The 20,293-nt window shown below is 40.5% G+C and overlaps 1 protein-coding gene across 1 annotated transcript in view; it reads left to right on the top strand.

Moving 5' to 3' along the window:
- kif26aa (kinesin family member 26Aa) overlaps window positions 1-20,293 on the top strand; it is a 77,366-nt gene that overhangs the window by 14,067 nt on the left and 43,006 nt on the right. The window lies entirely within an intron of this gene.

Below are 20,293 nucleotides of genomic sequence, written 5' to 3'. Positions count from 1 at the left end.
TTGACAACTGAAAACAAACTGAAAGTCCATGAAAACTAAACTAAACTGAACTGAACGGTGAGGGTGTCGTTACATTGATGATCCACAGCTCTTTTTTTTTTTTTTTTTTGTGATAGTTCTTCACGAGTCCTTTGTTTGTCCTGAACAGTTAAACTGCCCACTGTTCTTCAGACGAATCCTCAGGGTCCCACAGATTCTTTGGTTTTCCAGCATATTTTGTATATTTGAACCCTTTCCAATAGTGACTGTATGATTTTGAAATCCATCTTTTCACACTGAGGACAATTGAGGGACTCAAACACAACTATTATAAAAGGTGAAAACATTCACTGATGCTCCAGAAGGAAACACCCCTCGGCTCTTAATGGATCGCTCAAACCTTTTGAGCAGGATGAAGATGTGTATATTTTTCTTATTTTGTTTAAAGATCATATTGTTTTAAGTTAGTACTGCCCTACAGTTACAGACGATACTTACATGTTTCCCAGAAGACAAAATAATTTCAATTTACCCTGATCTTCAAATTTAAAAAGTATAATGTTTTGAAAGAATTCTCTTATGCTCAACAAGCCTGCATTTATTTGATCGAAAATACAGTACAAACAGTAATAATGCGAAATATTATCACAATTTAAATAACTGTTTTCTGTTTTAATATATAGGCCTAAACTGTAATTTATTCCAGTGATGACCATTTTTAGAAGCCAATACTTCAGTCTTCAGTGTCACATGATCCTCCAAATCATTCCAATTAGAAAGTTCAAAAGAACAGCATTTATCAATGCAAATCATGCACAAATTTAATATATACAATGTTATGCCACTTACTTGAGGTTCTGTGATAATTTTATCACTTTTCATAAATCATACAGAACAAAATAAAACAAAACAAAATGTTGATGGCGTGAACAAAAAAAGTGTGCTTATATTTACAGATACTATAATACAGACTCAACTTTTTTAGCATTGCATGTCCATTAATCACATTAATGAAATGTTGGCATATCTGGCCACCATGGCATTTTTGTATGCTTATCCGGCCACTATGGAGTTTTGTGTCTGGTGAGTCCAAACTAATGAGAGTGACCTTTGATTCTCTCTGTAGTCGCAGAGGCAGGGCAGGTAAAGAGCGGCTACACTCCTGCAGATGAGCACAGACCTCAGATCAATGCTGCATTTGCATTAATCACTCCAGAGTGCTCATTCACGGCTAATGATGACTCGTGAATGTGTGAGTGGGAACATGTGTGAAGAGTGGGTTATAGACCGCCCAGGCTATGGAACAGAGCCAGGAGCTAATCAGGGTATTGCACTATGTTCAGAAAACCTACAAATCAGCACCTGTGTGAGAGAGACACCAAATAAGAGGAGCTGCATGTTAAAAGATCCCCAGTTTGCCACCAACAGTTGTCATTCCACCCCACAGGACAAACATATCACATAATCAGCACATCTGGCATTAAGTGATCATGCGCAGGCCCAGATAAAATCTGCAGACTTCTGTCTGATTTTCAGAAATTGTGGAATTCTGCGGAATGGATTTAAACAGAGAGATTATGACTGGTGTTGTTTATTGTAAGTGTTTGTTGCCTTTTTGGACTTGTTGCCTTCCACCTGCACTGTCTCTTCCTCTGTCTCCTCCTCTAATGGGCCTACCCTTTTTTCGCCACCTTCTCTGGGCCAGCATCCTCTAACCTGGCCTTTTTAGGGGACTTTCCTCTCAGGGTGAATGAGAGGATGCTTAATTGCTTTTTACCTGACATCTTTGAAAGACAGATGCAATGATTAATGCATCCATGGCCAGGATATAATTATAAAATATGACATGATTTTAAAAGTGACCTATAACATCGACTATGCAATACACTTTAATTTATTTAGTGCTAATAAAATTATTAAGCCTATTTGGAGAGAGAGATGTTCATAATGTGACAATATGTCAGTCAAAGTGTGATAACAAAAATATGACTAGGCCTAGACCACTTGTTCTGAGCTGGTGTTGTCAGTGAACAGGCTGTTAAACTGTTGGCTAAGTTACAGACACTCGTGAAAAACTGATGCTAATTATCTGGGAAACATTCTCTAACAGCAGTCAAGTTGTCACTGTTTGTGTCAAACAAGTTGTGAATTTGTTGTAACATTAAAACAGGAGATCATGACTTACTCTGTGCTCAAAGTGATGCTCGGAGCTCCAGTGGTTTCCTCTGTGGGTGAACGAAACTTTCGGAAGACGTTGTAGCAGAATCACGTGAACAATTCCAGGATATGCTTTTTTTTTCAATGTTTGTTTCTTTAAATCTTACCCAGATACAATAGTGCTATTTTCTGATTAGCTATTGTGTAGCCCCTTTCTTTTTTTTTTTGATTGGCTGGTAAGTGGCAGGCTCGACTAAGAATTCCAGGGGAGACGCGCTTGATTCCTTCCGGTTCCTTAGTGAGAGCGGCGCGGTCAGAGAAATTTTGGGAGCTTCGGCATATTAAATATATTCTAAATAGTTTTTCCACGTGAGAAATACAATGTGTGGCGGGAGTGCGTGACAAAAGACCGAATTGAGTGACTGTCACGCTCAGTGCGTGACACTTGAGAGGCCTGCTACATTAACAACAATATAATCTTATTGGCAGCTGAAAGCATAATCAAATTAGCCAAAATATGGAATAAAACCAAACCCAAATGGCATGGAATATTTAGAGATTTTTTAATGATAGGTGTTCCGATTTCTATTAAAATCTGCTTTGCATAAAAAACAACAACATAGTGAAGATGCAGTCACACTAGGCTTTGAAAATGCTAAATGACTTTGGACAGCGCAAATTGAGGTCAGAGTATCGGTCTCTTTGATTTGTATGCTTATAATGTAACTGAATGGACCACGAAGTCTAGTGTGATCACACCGTGAGAAAAAAAGAAAGTCCAATGGTCAAAAGAGATCTGAAAGAAACAGTTCTAGGAAGATGTGAAGAAAACGGGTGCAAATCCAACTAAAGAAAGAGATATAGAGGTTTGTCACTGTGTCCTTTAGAGTTTGTCATTAACCTGAGGCAATAGGGGTCTGAGAGTGTGGTTGGCTGGATCAGCTTGAGTATTTGGGACAGGTAAGCTGATAGAAGCACACTGAAATTGATTGAATAACAGGCTAAGTGAGCTGTGAAACAGATCAATGCAGTGGTTTGGTAGCCGTAATTCAGTTCTGTCCCTGAGCCTGCACCTCAATCAACTTTCATCGTCTGGCACTGAGATAAGTGCATCATATAAGTCACACTGAAAGCCCAAGTCACTCAAAAAAGAAAAAAAAGGCTTTTCTTCATTGACAAATATCGTAAAATCTTAGCACAAAGCAGGAAGTCGCTGAGACGCTTTATCCTTTCACAGTGTTGCAGTGTAACTTCGGTGTTAAAGTACGCTCAAGAGAATGCTTCTGTGCGGTACCACCACAGTTTTATGCACCAGTTTGTCCAAAGAGGCCCCATACGCCTTGTCAAAGCAGGAATATTTAAGTTCTCATTGGCTTTATAACCCTCACCACACTCATTTTCAAAAGCCACTGGAGCAATAAAGCTGCAGGGTTACGGCTCTCTTCTCATGAGCTCTGGAAACCAGTGCTGTAGTAGAGCAGGGAAGCTGTCCAGTGAAGCAGACACGGGACAAGTCATTACAAGTTTCCTTGTTGTTATTCCGGCTACTTTGAACTCGTGATTACTGCTTTGGGAGTGTTAACTCGTCTTTGATTAAGTCACTTCCATCAGTTGTTTGTCCTTCTTTTGACATGCAACCAGGTTGTCTATGCCTTACTTTCAACCGCCTTATCTCTTTTCCAGCCACAGCCTGCCTGGCGGTCACTCTTTCAGATTAGTTGTCATTAGTGATGGCTCTAAGATTGGAATGGGAGATTTTGGTGTTTTGTGAGACGCACAGCAGCTGTGTTAAGGAGATAGCTGTATTCTCGCACCTGAGACTGAGTTTAAGCTAAGAGTACAAAGTCAGAATGTCATCAAAAGGAAGCTGTCTGAAATAATTAAAAAGTTTCATAGACTTCATAGTACTTTTTTATGTTAGAGGAAAAATACATGCATTGAAAATCTGGTGTATTGATTTCTAGACTGATATCTTGTAGATGTGCACACACCCTATTTTAGTGTTAAAAACACACAAAGGTTGAAAATCTGACTAACGGTGTACAATGGTAGATCCACTGTTTTAACTAAATGTCAAACAAAATGCATGAATTTCACTGCATTTAATTGGATACATTGGATACAAAATATTAAACCTAGCAACATCTGCGGGGGGAAAAAAGTTCATGATTTTCCCAGAACTAATGTATCTTCAGCCATTTCTTTTAACCAGCCATTTCTTTAAAACCAAAGTTTTTTTTTTTTTAATGAATCTCAAAGTTCACACACATGACTTAGCAAAACTGTCCAAGTTCATTTTAACAGTATATCTATAGTTATTATATTTAGCAAACAGTTATGATTAGCTTCACTGTGCAATCAGAAATGCAAAGAACTTTACAATGACCTGCAAGATAATAAATAGCTCATAAAACAGCATTTGTGGTGTGTTAACTTTGAGATCCCGTTGTTATAAACAAAGTGTTCCGTCTTATTCTGTTGTTCTCAACCTTTTTGACACGTTGTTCAACACCATATTTGAATTTGAACACATTTTATTAACAATAATTGGAAGTCTTGAAATATTCAATTTGTGATTCCAGAAATTCCAAGAACTGTATGTTTTTGAAAAAAAGTTATTGAATGGGAAAACATTTATTTCATTTTCCATCTTGATTATTAGTTAGCATATTAATTTATATTATTTAAATATAAATAATTGAAAGTAATCATACTGCCCCCTTGGATCTTACTGAGGCCCCCTATTGGGCCCCCGTTCCACTGGTTGAGAACCACCAGTCTAATTGCTTCTCTAATGTTGAGGTCAATCACACTTTCTTGTGGTCAAGTATTTTGCTACTTATCTTTTACTGCACTTGCAAGAATCTTTTAAAGTAGAAATTCAGCTTGCAGCTTTTCTGTTTTATTTGACTGGGCCTAGTGTGACATTTACCTGCAGCATATAAAATAACTGAATGCTTGAAGTTTATTATCTCATTGACATTTCTAAACAGCTTTCTCTAAACAGCAAGAGTTTTATAGGTGATCTGGTGCATTATTGTTAATTTAGCCGAGACTTGCATAAATAAGTTTCTCATACTAACACTTGGTGATAAGAAGGAAATGTTCTTGAAGACAGATACAATTGAATGTGAGTCTAGCAGAATGTACACAGATAATGTGAGAGTCATAGAGAGGAAACTCAGCTGGCGGCCTGCTGAAAAACAGAGGCAACATGTGTGAGGGCACAACAGCAGAGCTTTAACAAGTAAAAAAATATTTGCCATGTTTTCTTTAAAAGGAGGTACCATCACTGTCAATTCCATGTAAAAACAGGAAACTACAGGCGGACACAGGGAGGAGTGAAACTGTTCATTTGATCTCTGTTGACTGGGGGCCTGGTATATTCAACTTTGACCTTCTTGGCTCAAAAACAAGTTCATAAAAGACGAAACCTGTGGTGAGGTACCTAAAATAGGAACTTTGACTGCCTTGTTGACATGGAACATTGAATCGTTTCTCCTGCTGTTGTGGAATACTCTTAGGTTATCCATCCTCCTCATTTTTTTTTAAAACTTTTATTTTAAACTTGCTAGTGTTTGTTTTTTTCTCCAGCACTGAGACAACAGGACCTAAGTTGATAGCTGTTTGCAAACAGAACATTTATGTGAATACAGTAAAAGAAAACAATATTGTGTCTACTTTAGCTCATTTTGACTATGGGCCCTATCTTGCACCCAGTGCAATTGACTTTGTACACAGACGCATGTATCATTCCTATTTTGCACCCGCGCACAGCGGACTTTTCCCTCCACAGACGCACGTCGGTAAACTAGCAAATGCATTTGTGCTCCCGGGGGGGCGGTTCAGCGCAAAGAGGAGGCGTGTTCCAGCGCAAACGTTCCCTGATGCTATTTTGCAGGTTTAGAAAACAATTCCGCCACTGACCAGGAAAAACCTAGTCTAAAGTCAGTGGCGCGTTGCGCATGTTATTTATATGCTATTTTAAGGGCGCATGCTTGGCCATAATCAATGTAGCGTGTGCACAACGCGCATACACTTTGCTTATCTCATCTACACACAGACGCAGCAGTTCCCTTTCGTAAAGGGAACTCCCGCTGCATCGATACTCGATACTTTGGGGAATGCCTTCGGCATGAAGCGTCTGAAGTCAACTATGGAACTATTCCAATCTTGATTGGTGCAACGTCACCCGTGACGTCGCATGTGACGGTGATCCGGAAGCTACAAAAGGGTCACAGGAACCAGGAAATGTTAGCTTCTGGTCTTCAGCAAGCGCTCTATGTCATCTTGTCTGTTCTATTTGGTGTTGTTTGTCCCGTGAAAAGAGTATTATTTATGGCGAAAAAAGAGAAGCTATTCAGGCAGTGTGCTTCCCCTTGCCCACGTTATTTAAGCGAGGATGACACACACACGCTTTGTGTAGTTTGTCTGGGAGTGGAGCATGCACGGGCGGTGCTCGAGGGCGCTGTCTGTGCAAACTGTTTTCAATGAAAAAGCTCCGCTCCCGTTTGAGCTTGTTCGATCAATTAGATCAGGCTCGCGTTTCCAGTGCATCAGGTCCCGCGTCTGTTGAGGCAGCGCGCCGCTTGTATGCATGTGATTCGCACGTGGGGCTGGCATATGATACTGAGACGGTTGCGACCCTTTCTCAGTGTTTATTAACCAGCTCCACTGGTCTCGCGCACGGTTCGGAAGCCCGCGCTGCGGCTTCTTCCGACCGTGTTAAAGACACAGCGTTTGATTTATCTGGCTCCGAGGAGTTAGATATTATCTATTAACACTGAATCACGTGGATAGGGGGATTCGCCACCCCATATTCCCGTTAGTGAGGAGTTGCTGGAGGTTGTAATCAGGGCAGTGGTTAAATTAAATGTTAAATGGCCATATAATAAGCAGGAAGCGACTAAGAAAAATAAAATGAATGAGCGCTTCCTGCAGACCCAGTCACAATCTTCGTGTCAGAGCCTTCCCTTTTTCACTGATCTCCATACTGAGGTATCAAGTTCGTGGAAAAATCCATTTTCATCTCAATTATTTTCCCCCATGTATATATTTACTCATCCTTTAGGGAATCTAATGAAAATGGTTATTAGGTGATGGCTCGGGTTGAGGAATATTTTGCGAAATATTTTCTCCCCGACATTGCGTCACCCCTGATAGCTCAGACACTTCCCTCCAAATTTCGTACATCGAATTTGTTAGGGAAAGCATATATGGCGGTGGTCGAGCTGGTGCATGCCCACACACAATGGGGTTATTACAGGCATACCTGGCTGACCTCCTCAAGCAGGTGGATGATAACTGGGAGGTCTCACTCTATATTACTGAATATCGTAGAGTATCTGACTTATCTCTCCGTATTATTAAAGAGACGGCCCGTGCTATTGGCCGTTCTATGGCAGCACTAGTCGTCTCAGAGAGACATTTATGGCTTATTCGCTTGTGGATCGGGAAGAAAGACAGGGCTTTCCTTCTCGATGCTCCCCTTTCACCTTCTGGCCTCTTTGGCGACGCGGCAAGAACCGTTGTCGAGAGGCTTCAGGAGGCAGAGCGACAATCAGCTATCCCCAGTTGTCAGTCCAGGTCTCATGGGGTTGCTGCCAGGGGGCAGCCTCATGGGACAGCCGCCAGCTCCTCATATTTTGAGAAGGTTTCCTCTCGTGCCCCCCCGTATAAGGCTTGGGGCCAGAAGAAACATTCTCGCACGAAGCTCTCCATACCGAAGACAGGTCTGAGGATTGTCTCTCGGGCTAAGAAGGCTTCAACTAAGAGGTCTTGTCGTAACACGCAGACCCTTATGGGCGTTCCCCCAGGAGAGCGAGTACAGGAGTCTCGCCCCCTTATGCAGCCCTTAGGAAATCGATGTTTGCTTCCCGCCGCCGATGGCGCTTCGGGACACATCGGCTTCCAGCGAACACAAATCGCAGTATCTGCCCGAAGACGTTGCGGCACTGTCGAGTTCGCCGCCTCTCAGGAGGTCTGTAGAGAGCATATTTCGGTTAGTTCCTGCCAGTTAGCTGCTTCAGGTCACCAAAGCCATTTGGAAATTTATAGCCGAGGCCAGTCTCGAGGGACTGGTCCCCATAATGGCATATTTAGACACCCCGAGGGGTCTTCAAAATATAGCCTAGGGGGTCCTGCTTATGGTGGAGCTAATATACAAATATTATCTACTAAGGGTGGTTCACATGTCGGCCAGTCCCGAGCAGGGTCGGTTTTTGGAACAGGAAGTCTAGTCCCTCTTAACACAGGAAACCTCAAAGTGGGCTCTTCCTTGGTTACGGGAGCCCGGGTTCTACAGCTGGCACTTCATAGTTCCTATGAGGGGGGGGAGTTAGGCCTTATTTTGGATCTCAGGGTACTGGATCAACCTCCGAGGGGGTTCAGATTCAAGTTACCGACTGTCAGTCAGACCAGCTCCGAGGACTGGTCTGTCTTGATAGATCCACAAGCTCCTTAACTCCTCTTTCCCTTCTAACCCCATCACAGGAAGTTTCCGAGATCCGCTTTTGGGGGGAAAAGCGCATCAGTTCTGGACTCTTCCAGTCGGCCTAGCCTTATCCCCTCGCACCTTCACTAAATGTATGGACACGGCCCTTGCTCCATTGAGACTTCAGGGGGTCCGTATCTTATAGATGACTGGCTCATTTTGGCTCAGTCAAAAAGAACTAGCAATTCAACATCGAGATGTTGTTTTGCGCCATCTGAGGTGCGTGGGGTTGAGACTCAATGTCAAGAAAGGTTCCTTAACTCCTCTTCAGAGGACTACGTCCCTGGGAGTAGAGTGGGACTTAGTCACAATGCGGGCACAATTGTCTCCTGCTTGTATAAATACTATCTTAAACACAATGAAGAGTATTAGGTTAGGCCAGGCTATCACTGTCAAATACTTTCAAAGAGTTTTGGGTCTTATGGCTGCAGCTTCCACGGTAGTACCCTTTGGTCTGCTCCATATGAGGGCCTTGCAGTGGTGGCTCAGGAACAAGGGATTTTCTCCTCTGGGAAACCCTTTTCGTACGATCAGAGTTACGCGCAGATGCCTTCGTTCTCTTGTCGTATGGAAGAAACCATGGTTCCTGTCTCAGGGCCCGGTTTTGGGAGCACCATGTGAGAGAAAAACTCTGACCACGGATGCGTCCCTCACGGGCTGGGATGCGGTTATGGAGGGCCGTTACACCCGAGGTACTTGGAAAGACCATCATCTCACATTGTATATTAATCGCTTGGAGATGTTGGCTGTATTTTTTGCCCTGAGGCACTTCCTTGTAGACCTCAGAGGCCATCATGTTCTTGTTAGGACAGACAATATGTCGGTGGTCTCTTATATCAACCGCCAAGGAGGTTTGAGATCTCGCCCTCTTTGTAGACTGGCGCATCAAATTCTTCTTTGGTCCCAGGACAAATTTCTCTCTGTCAGATCTATTTATATTCCTGGGGTTGAAAATATGGGAGCAGACATCCTGTCGAGGCAGGGGCCGAGGCCCGGGGAATGGTGGCTCCACCCTGAAGTGGTTGAGCTTATATGGACAGAGTTTGGCCGGGCGGAGGTTGACCTGTTCGCTTCTCATGAGAACTCTCATTGCCCGCTCTGGTACTCTCTCTCACATCCAGCTCCTTTGGGCTTGGATGCCACGGTACAGATGTGGCTGAGGTCACATCTGTATGATTTTCCCCCGATCGCTCTGCTCCCTGGGGTTCTAGAAAGGGTCAGGAGGTACGGAGTGAGACTACTCCTTGTAGCTCCGTACTGGCCGGCCCAAATTTGGTTTTCGGACCTTATTAGTCTCTTGGAGAGTCCTCCATGGAAAATTCCTATTAGGAGAGATCTTCTGTCTCAGGCTGATGGTATATTATTTCATCCCCGACCAGAGTTATGGAGACTATGGGTCTGGCCCCTGAGGGGGTCCCACCCATAATTAGGTTGCCCTTTCCACCGGTCAGGACATCCATACTAGAACCCCACTCTACTAGGAACTAAACAATTAAGTTAGGGAGGGCATCGAACCCAGTGTATTACTGCCCACTGGCTTCAGTTCTGGTGTTCCATCCCGCTCTCTAACGGGATCTCCTGTTCATGCTTAGGGCCTCTGTGGCGGCCTTCAGTGCCCTCCGCAAGCCTTTAAGGGTGTTCTTGAAGGGACGTTCCCACTGAAACTCCATGTTCCTGTAGATTGGAGAATGGATCCTTTTCATCCAGCCTATTGGCTTCAGGCTGATGGGGTATCCCTGGCACCCATCATGTCCTGTGGATGAAGTATACGATTATATATTTGAGAATATATAAGTATATATAGGAGAATCTATTGAGTCTGCTTCCTGCTCGTCTTACTCCCTGGAAGAGTGGTGGTGCTGCCCCCTCTTACTTGCTAGCGTGGGAGCCACTCAACGTTATTTTTGCCCGGTACTGAGGTACTTGTAGGCAATGTTAAGATTCTTCAGGTATTCCATCCTCCATCGCATGTGTCGGATGGTCAAGGTCGTAGCCTTTGAGGTTCCTACATTAGGACTCAGGCTGAGAGGAGTCAGTCCATCTAGTTATGCATCAAGGGTTAGGAGCTATTCCCTTTATTAAGAGTACAGTTGGTTATCTAAAACCACTCATATTTGAAGTACAAGGTGCGCTTCTGCCTTCACCTCTCATCTAATATTTTCTACTGTCTGGGGCTCCCAGCCATGAGGTCAGTCGAGCCTCCGGCTCCAGACCTCCCCTTCTTGCACCAAATCTTATGACAAGCTAGTTTGGATCTGCCCTCTACTCATTCTATCGTCCGTGAGTGTACCAGATGCTTTATACCAGGGCGTTTTTTCTCTCAGTGTGGCGGCGTGGGTATTCGTTCCCCAAAGTATCGAGTATCGATGCAGCGGGAGTTCCCTTTACGAAAGGGAACGTCTCGGGTTACGTATGTAACCCTCGTTCCCTGAGTAGGGAACGAGACGCTGCATCCCTCGGCCACACTTTTCGCGCCCCTGAGAACGACTTGCTTTGACCAATTAGAAGCTAACATTTCCTGGTTCCTGTGACCCTTTTGTAGCTTCCGGATCACCGTCACATGCGACGTCACGGGTGACGTTGCACCAATCAAGATTGGAATAGTTCCATAGTTGACTTCAGACGCTTCATGCCGAAGGCATTCCCCAAAGTATCGAGTATCGATGCAGCGTCTCGTTCCCTACTCAGGGAACGAGGGTTACATACGTAACCCGAGACGTTCTCATTTTTAGAAAACCATACATTATTACAAGGAAAAATATTAACACACGAGGGAAATCATTGTTGTGTCCATGAAGATGTGAAAAATAGGCATAAATCTAGCTTACACATTTACCCAAATTATTATACACCTGTTTAACCTAAGCTAATTTGGGTGGGTTTCTCCCATCCCCATACAATGTCACTTCTCTGTGTTTTACGGCCCTGAAGAGAACGTCGGTCTCCTCGGCTGTAAAGCGCTCCTGGGGCGCGCCTGGCAAATCCGCCGTTATAATAGCAATCCGCCATGGAACAAGCACACCTGCTCTTAAAGGGAATGTGAGATGTCGCTCTGATTGGTTTATTTCACGTTACACCCAAACCACACCTATGAATAATGAAGCTACTTCAGACCAACCCATTTTAGATTTGCGTTGGGCGCAAAAGTCATTTATCCCATCGGTATAATAGCAACAGCGCCCAAGACCCGCCCACAAAGTTACTTGCGTTTCGCGCTTGATACTTAAGTTTCAGATCGTTAAAATAGGACCCTATATCTGTAAGTACTGTATTTCCAGTGAAGACTGATAAATATATCAAAAACATTTCCAAAATGTGAACATCACAAATAAAGCTAAATTGCACTTTGATTACACTTAATATGTATGTTCGTCACATGATTGATGAAAACAAAGAGCAAAACAGTTTAAAATGAATCATAAAAATAGTCCAGCCACTTTTTGTCTGCGTTTAAAAAGCCTATACTTGGAGCACTTTGACAAAATCAGGTCATGAAATATATAGGATATATAGGATGGCATAAGTGGATTACCCATAGAACTGAACAGAAGAACTAAATATAGAAGTCTTGAGAAGGTTTTCTAAGGAGTGTAAAGATTTAGTAACATGTACTGTAGATGACAATATTATGACTGACTAATGCAAAGTCATTTCCAAATCATCTTTGTGACTATGCAGATACGTCATCATTCTAGAGCGTGACACTATATGCTCTAGCAAATGAAAGTAATCAATTCTACAAGAACATTGCAGAGTTTATTCTGCCAGTCAAATATCATTCAGTGTGCTCTGTGTGTCTGAAAGAATGTTGCTTAAGAGAAAGCCAACATTCCCTTTTTATCCTGCATCAAAGATGTCTGTTTGACCAAAAGCACACTTAAAACTACTGCTGATAAAAATCTTTTCCCCACTTTAATCCCTGTAAGGTTTCAAAGTGCAGTTATATGCTCATCCCTAATAACATTTTCTACACATACAACTCTGCTGCTCTTGTGGCCAGAAGATACAAATAGTTAGAAACAGGCATATGAGAGTAGGATAATATTTATGTTCAAAGTATGAAATTATTTCAGCACCATCTGAAAAATTAATTTATTCCATTCATTTATTATGACTCATTCTGCTGAATGATTGTATTAATCATTTGGCTAATTGGCTTGGCTGATATGCATCAGTGGGACACTAATGATTCTTATGAGAGTGCTACATTTTTCAATAAGGGATGACATACTTGCTCCATAATCACTGCTGGAAGGATTGTGTGTAATGTTAATTAAGCCCTCTAAAGTCTCTTTATTTGACCACAGAGCTGAACCAGAGTGAAACAAATCTTTCTATCTCGATTTCGGTTTGTTTGAAACAATCAAAGTGGCACACCAATGACTCCAATTTTTTAAAAACACAGCTTGTAGATTTGATTCGGCAGCTCTTACCTAATCTTTATGATTTTCTTACATTCTCATTTTACCTGTGTGTATATCAACAAGCGCATTATGCAATAACCTACACAGAGGCAGCATTCCTTTGAATGCATCAGTGATGTATGTGTGTGTCATGTCAGTTACGTAACATTCTCATTACATTGACAGGAACTCGGCTTTGATACGGATGACTTGGATTGCAAGAGAAACCCAGGATAAACAAGTCTTTGCTAAGTCACTGTGGTGGAAGAGTGGCTGTTTTTTTATTCCTGCTTCATCCCTCTATCCTTTACAGAACTAAATCCCTACTCTGGTATTCTGTCACTTACATCGTTTGACAATATATGGGATGTACGGTGAACTTTTCTCAAAACAAAGTTGCAGGCATGCTATTCCCTTTCCCTTCTTAAGAAACTTTCATTGCCGCACAAGTAATTTATGAACACTGCAGTCATTTTTTTAATATTGTCAGGAAAACATTTGTGAGTGACAATATTATACTAATTAAGAAAAATCTTTGGCATAAATTCTACCCACCAGGGAGACTATAATTGCAAACAAATTACTCAAGTAGCATGCTATAATTTGTCTATCTGCCATAACCTGTTTGTTTACAATTCTCTATGAAATTAGTCTTCTAAATGTAAATTAGACAAACAACGTTGGTAGACATGTTTTGGGAGTCATAAAAAATGGTATTTCTATAGACGGTCACTTGAATGTGTAATATAGGCCCACCCACATGTAATCAAATGCTGTCATCATCTCTGCGCTTGCTCATGTTAATGGGAGATTATTGGGCGAGATGTTATCCTAATGGGGCATAATTGCTCTATTAAGTGCCATCATTACAATTTCTCCCTGCATCCCATAGTCAATTATGCCTGTGCCGTCAACGCCATTATCTTTGGTATCATTGGTGCCGAATGACCAATCAGAGACTGATGACTGACTGGGAAGGAAGTTTTTAAATGCTTTCACTGTCAAAGATACAAACTATACTCTAAAGACATTAAAAAAAAATAAAAAATAAAAAATCCTTGATGAAAATCTGCGGTAGATTTCGGGAGGGATCCTGGAATGTATAGTAGTTACAGCAAGATACTACCAGAATTGGAGAACAGCAGGAAAGCAATTGTTTTAAAACTATAATATTCAATCAGAACTGGCCTGTGGGTCACGATTAAAATGTGATTCAATATCGATTCATTTTGATTTATTTTAGGTACTGTACATCTCTCTCAAACATTATTTACAAGCTGTTTTTTCCATGGTTAAAAAATTTATGAGACATGAGATATGATATATTTCAGTAAGTTGTGTACTGTTACTTTCAACATATCTTCGTTCATGTTCATTCATGTTTATTTCATGCTATAACTAGTGGTAAAGAGGAAGAGATGATCTGTTCCCGTGTCACTTAAAGCTCCAATATGTAACAATTTTGTAATAAAATTTCCGAAAATAACTTGCACAGTGTGATATATTTCCTCCAGTTGTGTACTTACAATATCTCAAAAGTCTCCAAAGATTTTTTATTTCAGAGAAATTCCGATTTTAAATAACTGTCCGTCCCGGAAAAGAAATGTCGCCTCTCAGTGACGCAATGTCCGCACTATCCTTTTTTCCCGGTGTGGACCATGTGATATTCCACCACACTGGAATATCACATGGTCAAATGCGGAAGTGGTGGTTATAGTGTTATAGCCATAGATTGTATGGTTATAGCTGTTATGGATCACGATTACTCTTTGGCGAGTATTGAAGTGCCAACAAAACGAAAGCGTCCATATTCGGATACATGCAGACTGTGTGACAAACGGAGGAATAAAACTCGGATAAATATCGGCCAGGCGTTTTCGAGATGGAGAGAGCTGCGCGACAATCTTGGACTTGACAGAGACTCTGCTCTCGCGAGTGTATTGATAGACAGGTAAGCAAATCTATTTTTTTATTATTGTACAAGTAACGTAATAGTTACAGTAAAGATGATTTTAATAGATATGAATTACACTACATGCCTGTAATAATATAGGATAACATTTCACGTTCCTTGCAGTTCATTAATTATGATGACATAAAATAATACGATCAGACATACAGGTAATACAAAAACGAATAAATTACCTCATCCGTGATCATGATTCATTAATTCCATTTAGATACATCGCTAGATGGTGAAAACGCATTAAAAACGACATCTCCCATCGTCACCTCCTTCATAGCGTCATCAAGCTTCGCCTTTGTTATTGTTGGAAACTGCGCCCTCTTGTGGTGAAAAAATATTACATATTGGAGCTTTAAATTGAGGTGCTACAGCTATCGCGCCATATTAAAGAGCGCCAGAATGGTATTGTTTGAATTTCGTAATAAATTTGACAGAATTTTAAAGCTGAGAGTCTGTTTAATATCAACAATAACCTGCTCTGTCTTGTCTGTCGGCGTGTTGTCAATGTCTCTTTGCTCCACAAGATTTTATTAAAATTGAGATTAAACCACTGGAGTCACATGGATTACTTTTATTATGTCTTTACTACCTTTAAAAGTGGTAGTTGCTTAGGCTGTCATTGGAGGGACAGAAAGCTCTCAGGTTTCATCAAAAAGATCTTCATTTGTGTTCAGAAGATGAATGACAGTCTTATGGGTTGGGAATGACAGGAGGGTGAGTAATTCATTTTTGGGTGAACTAACCCTCTAATGTAGCTTGTATATAGCCAGTTCATGTTGTGGACAGGATTCTTTTGCATTACTAATTAGAGTCTCTTATTTGAGAGTATTTTGTGACACATGCATAATTAGTTTTTTAATGAGTTTTTTTAGGAACATACACTTCCATTGAGGGATGGAAGGTTTCAATGGGACGAGATTCACAGATACACAGGTGTTTGGATGAGAAGACTGCTGGTATAAATATGCAAAGAGGCAAATAAATGAGGGTTGTCTGGGGGGCAGCCCTCTTTCTACTACTTGATATAATATTATCAAGTTTCATAATATTTAATACAGTATTTTTAATAGTACCTGCTCTTTTCAGCTTTTGTTATTAATGGTAACCTTTTTGCTGTAGTAATCACCTGGTATCCTCTAGTGTGTTGGACAGTTTACTTTAGAAATATTTGTAGAAATGTATTTTATATTTGTGTTGTTTTAATTTTTGTACTGTGCATTATTCTCCTTTTTTTCTCCCTTTCCACCTCATAAAAACCCCCAAACTGAGTTCATGCTGCATTTGAGAGCACAATATATTCTCCTCTCAAAATGGATGTTTTAGCAAGGCATTTTGTTGAAATCATTTTGCATGACATTTTGAATATCTTCTCTTGTCTTTAATGTCTTGGTATCTTATCATTTTGAAGTTTAATATCAGGTCTTTTTGGCATTTCTGAAATAAGCTGGCCATTTCTGATAGAGGAGGATCCAGTCTCCCCCCGACCTCCAGCATACAAAGCACTCCGTCTGTTGCTGCTTATGAGGATAATTCTCAATTGTGTGTGTGAAGTGATTTACAACACTGCTTTGCGAGTAAGTAGAATTGTCTCTGAGTTCAGTCAGTTGTGGTCTGACTGCATACCAGAAGCCGTGGCTTGAGAGATCACGAGAACTTGTAGTAGTCAAGAGACAGGACCAGTCAAGTTTTATCAGCCAGAATTATCGGATCGCAGGTAATTAAAAACCTTGTCTTTATTGTGATCATTCAAAAAAAGTAAAAGTTCAGGGGAAAAGTATATAGATCTTGTGTTGTTTTTTTGTCCGTTTTGCTGAGACAGGGTTCTGTTATAAGTGGGACGCTGCAATATCTGGTCTTTTTGTTGAGACTGTGGCTTATAATGAGCTTAAGAATGCTGGAGACCACAAGACACATCCAAATCCAATTTATCTAGCATAGATGTATCATTCACTGCCTACTTTATGAAATCCCACAATTTTGTGCGTGTGACTTGGCAGTTGGTCAAAAACAGGGTCTGCCACAGCTATTGTATGGATAATATTTATGGATGTCTTTGACTGATGCATCACCTCAATGCTTTTTAAGTGTCTTTTGCATGTTGAGCGTCACATTTTTAGCTATTAAGATATTAATTTTTGGGATTCAGAAACCTTTTTCAAAGCTGCTGTAAAATGAAGATAAAAACAGTTCTTTATTGTGTATGAATGCGGGAAGTTTCTTGGTAAAATAATTTCATTTTATTTTATAAAATATTTATTTGTGCATCCGGTTAAAATAAGGTACATTTTTAAAAATGCGTAGAGGGTCCAGGTGTTCTTTTCCGTTCTACTGCCCCTCACATTTTTAAACATAAGAGTGTTCTGTGTGCGAACGGCCCATATGACTGTGTTCAGAACGTTTCATAATATGAATCTTCTCAAACTCATTCCAGTCACTCGAATGTGCCCTCTTACTGTGTTCTGTCATGTACACTAGATTTCGCCCAACACTCCTTACTTATTCCTTGCCTGCCTTCCTTCCATTTCCTGTTCCTCTCCTCTTTTTCTTTCAGTACCTCCATCATCTGTCTGTTACCTAACCGAACAGAAAATTGCAATTCACCAGCAATTTTCTCCTCTGTGGAGCATGGATGAAGCCTTCGAAGGAAGGCCTCAGTTCTCTCTTAGCCTCATATCTAGCACTGCATCATAGTCGACAGCCTCCGCGATCCTATCTTTTATTTAACTGTGTGTCAGTATGTCACACTCCTCTTTGTTTAAGCTACGCCTTTATTTATTTATTTTTGTGAACAGGGAAAGGTAGTCCATCACCAGTAATGCCTACCAGGAAGTTTTTCAGATTTATTGCAGGTGCAGTTGTAGATCTTACATTTTTTCATCCCTTTCAATCTCCCTATTGTGCCTTATAAGGTTTGAAAAGAAAGTCACTGTTGGTGGATGGTTAAGGTGGGGGAAATAATCTGTACAGCATAAAATCGTGATAATTTGGACATTTTTTTCAGGGCCTGGATTTTGGCTTGGGGTTGCGAGTGTTATGCAAGTAAGGTTAGTAAAGGTTAGTAAGGCTTTTCTTTGTAGAACTGCTTAAAACAATATGTAACAAATGCATTGAATTGAATGTGCATACGCAACTGTTTTTTTAATTACATTGCCTCTATTGTGCTTTTTCAAATATTACTTTTCATGCAGTGTGTAATATAGCTGTTTGTGAATGTAAAGTTTTAAAGATCAAAGCGCATGACATGTCTCCTAAAATAAAAAATCGTATCTGAACTGCTGAAACGAGTCGTCAGCAATTCCAGTCTCAATTCCTGTTACACACCTATGCAACAATGTAACTAATTTGCATATTGTCTGCCTATGGTTTTCATTGGCTGCCTGTGAACAGCATCTACTTTGACCCGCCCTCAAACACTGTAGTCGTAACTCAGGCCTGGAAGAGTTTGGTTCTTGTTGTCAACATGTCGAGAAGATGCTGTTTTGATGGGTACAAATCTTTAACGCTATTGTCATCACAAAGTGTGCCAGCTCAACCTCACCCTTTTGTCCCGTCTATCAGAATGCAGTGGCCAGTGCGAGCAAATGTGGGGTGGGGCACAGAGGGCACGGGCTCATAGCAAGGCATTGACTTGTGAATAACCACTTGCGTGTTTGCCTTGGAGGACACCAGAAGCCACAGACACAATAAAGGATGCAGACGGCAGCCTGGCTTTAAATCTCTTTACAAAGGAAGGTCCTCTCCAATAGCACCGTGGTGTGACTTGCACTTAACAAGTGCAGCTTGTGTCTGTTGAGTGGGTGGATGGACTAACACACGCCATGTTTGTGCTTCCATCCGTGTCATCTGGTCATTTTGCATTCTGCAGCTGTCATTTTGCATTTTTACAATTCACAGTGTTTAAATGTACACACATGAAGGCTGTTGCCTGAACTGACTAGACTCTTCATGTTTCTAATAGAGATGCAGAGCATCTTTTTCATGTTATAGTTTTTTTTTTTTTTTTTTTTTTGCATGCTTTTATTTAATTTATTTTTTTTATTTAATTTTATATTAGATGCATTTCAGGGAATTTTCTTTTACTGCAATTTATTATTGTTTATTTCTTCTTATTATTATTATTTTATATTTTTTGCCTTATTTTAACACCTTTAAGTCAGATTTGAACTATTCTATTCTATTCTATTCTATTCTATTCTATTCTATTCTATTCTATTCTATTCTATTCTATTCTATTCAGTCACAACTAATTCACTTTCATTACCAGCAGCATTAGCAGTATCATTTCCTGTACTCTCAGTCATCATATAATCAGTTTTCTGGACTAGGCTTAGGACTTCCTTGTAAAGAAGTTAGCCAATTCTATTAAACGAATAAATGTAAAGTCATATGCCCATAGGCAGCTCTAACAGGTTGGAGCGGTTGCCTGCATACCGACTGAAGCAGATTGCAGGCATCTGGCATGCCAATGTCGAATGGTTTCCCCCCTTAGTGAATGAACCTGCTGTAGAAGTCCTCCAGTCCCAGACAAAAGCACTTAATCATGGTATAGTGTCTTGCTGAGGTCGGGGCTTTGTCCCCTGACCTCCATTTCACTCCCGCAAAATATAAACTTAGAGTGTTGTCAGCATAAACTTATTATTACAATCCTTAAATCAAGCTACACACAATATTGCATGGAGAAAGCTTTGATTTTATGGTTTTTAAAAGGAGCAGCTGTTAGAAGCGACATTTATTTAATAAAGTTCACCAAAAGTTTACCATAATTTATATATCCTCATCTAAATATTTTTATAGGGGCCACTAAAAGTATTTAGGGAACTTTTAAGCTGCTATTGCTGGCTCATAGTTTAGTTTTCATTTTATTTTTGATTTAAGTTTTAGTAATTTTGTTATGAGCTTTTGTAGGTTTTTTATTTTTTTAATTTTTTTATAGATTTATGTGTGACTATTTAGCTTTATTTTTATTTCAGTTTTAGTTAACAATAATATCACAAGAGAGCTGTTTATATTTATTGTCGCTGTTGTTGTTCTAGATCTCTAGTTATGATATCAGTATTGTATATGTGTAAAAGAAAAGAAAATAAATAATTAGAATTTTCTTTTCCTCATGAAACATTTCATTTACATAGTTTAGAGGATGTTAAATGCTTGTTATTGTAGTATATGTCAACTTTGTTGCTGCCACTGGTTCTTACTTGAAAGCTTTTACAGCATCATACTGTGTTGCATGATTGACAAGCCAATCAACTATAAATTAAGCCCAGCTTTCTGAATAGAGAATATTAATGCACAAGC

Source organism: Squalius cephalus (genome assembly GCF_949319135.1).
Source record: "Squalius cephalus genome assembly, chromosome: 12".
Classification (NCBI taxonomy): Eukaryota; Metazoa; Chordata; class Actinopteri; order Cypriniformes; family Leuciscidae; genus Squalius; species Squalius cephalus.
The sequence above is the reverse complement of the archived record's forward strand: the minus strand, read 5'-3'. Positions and strand labels throughout refer to the sequence as shown.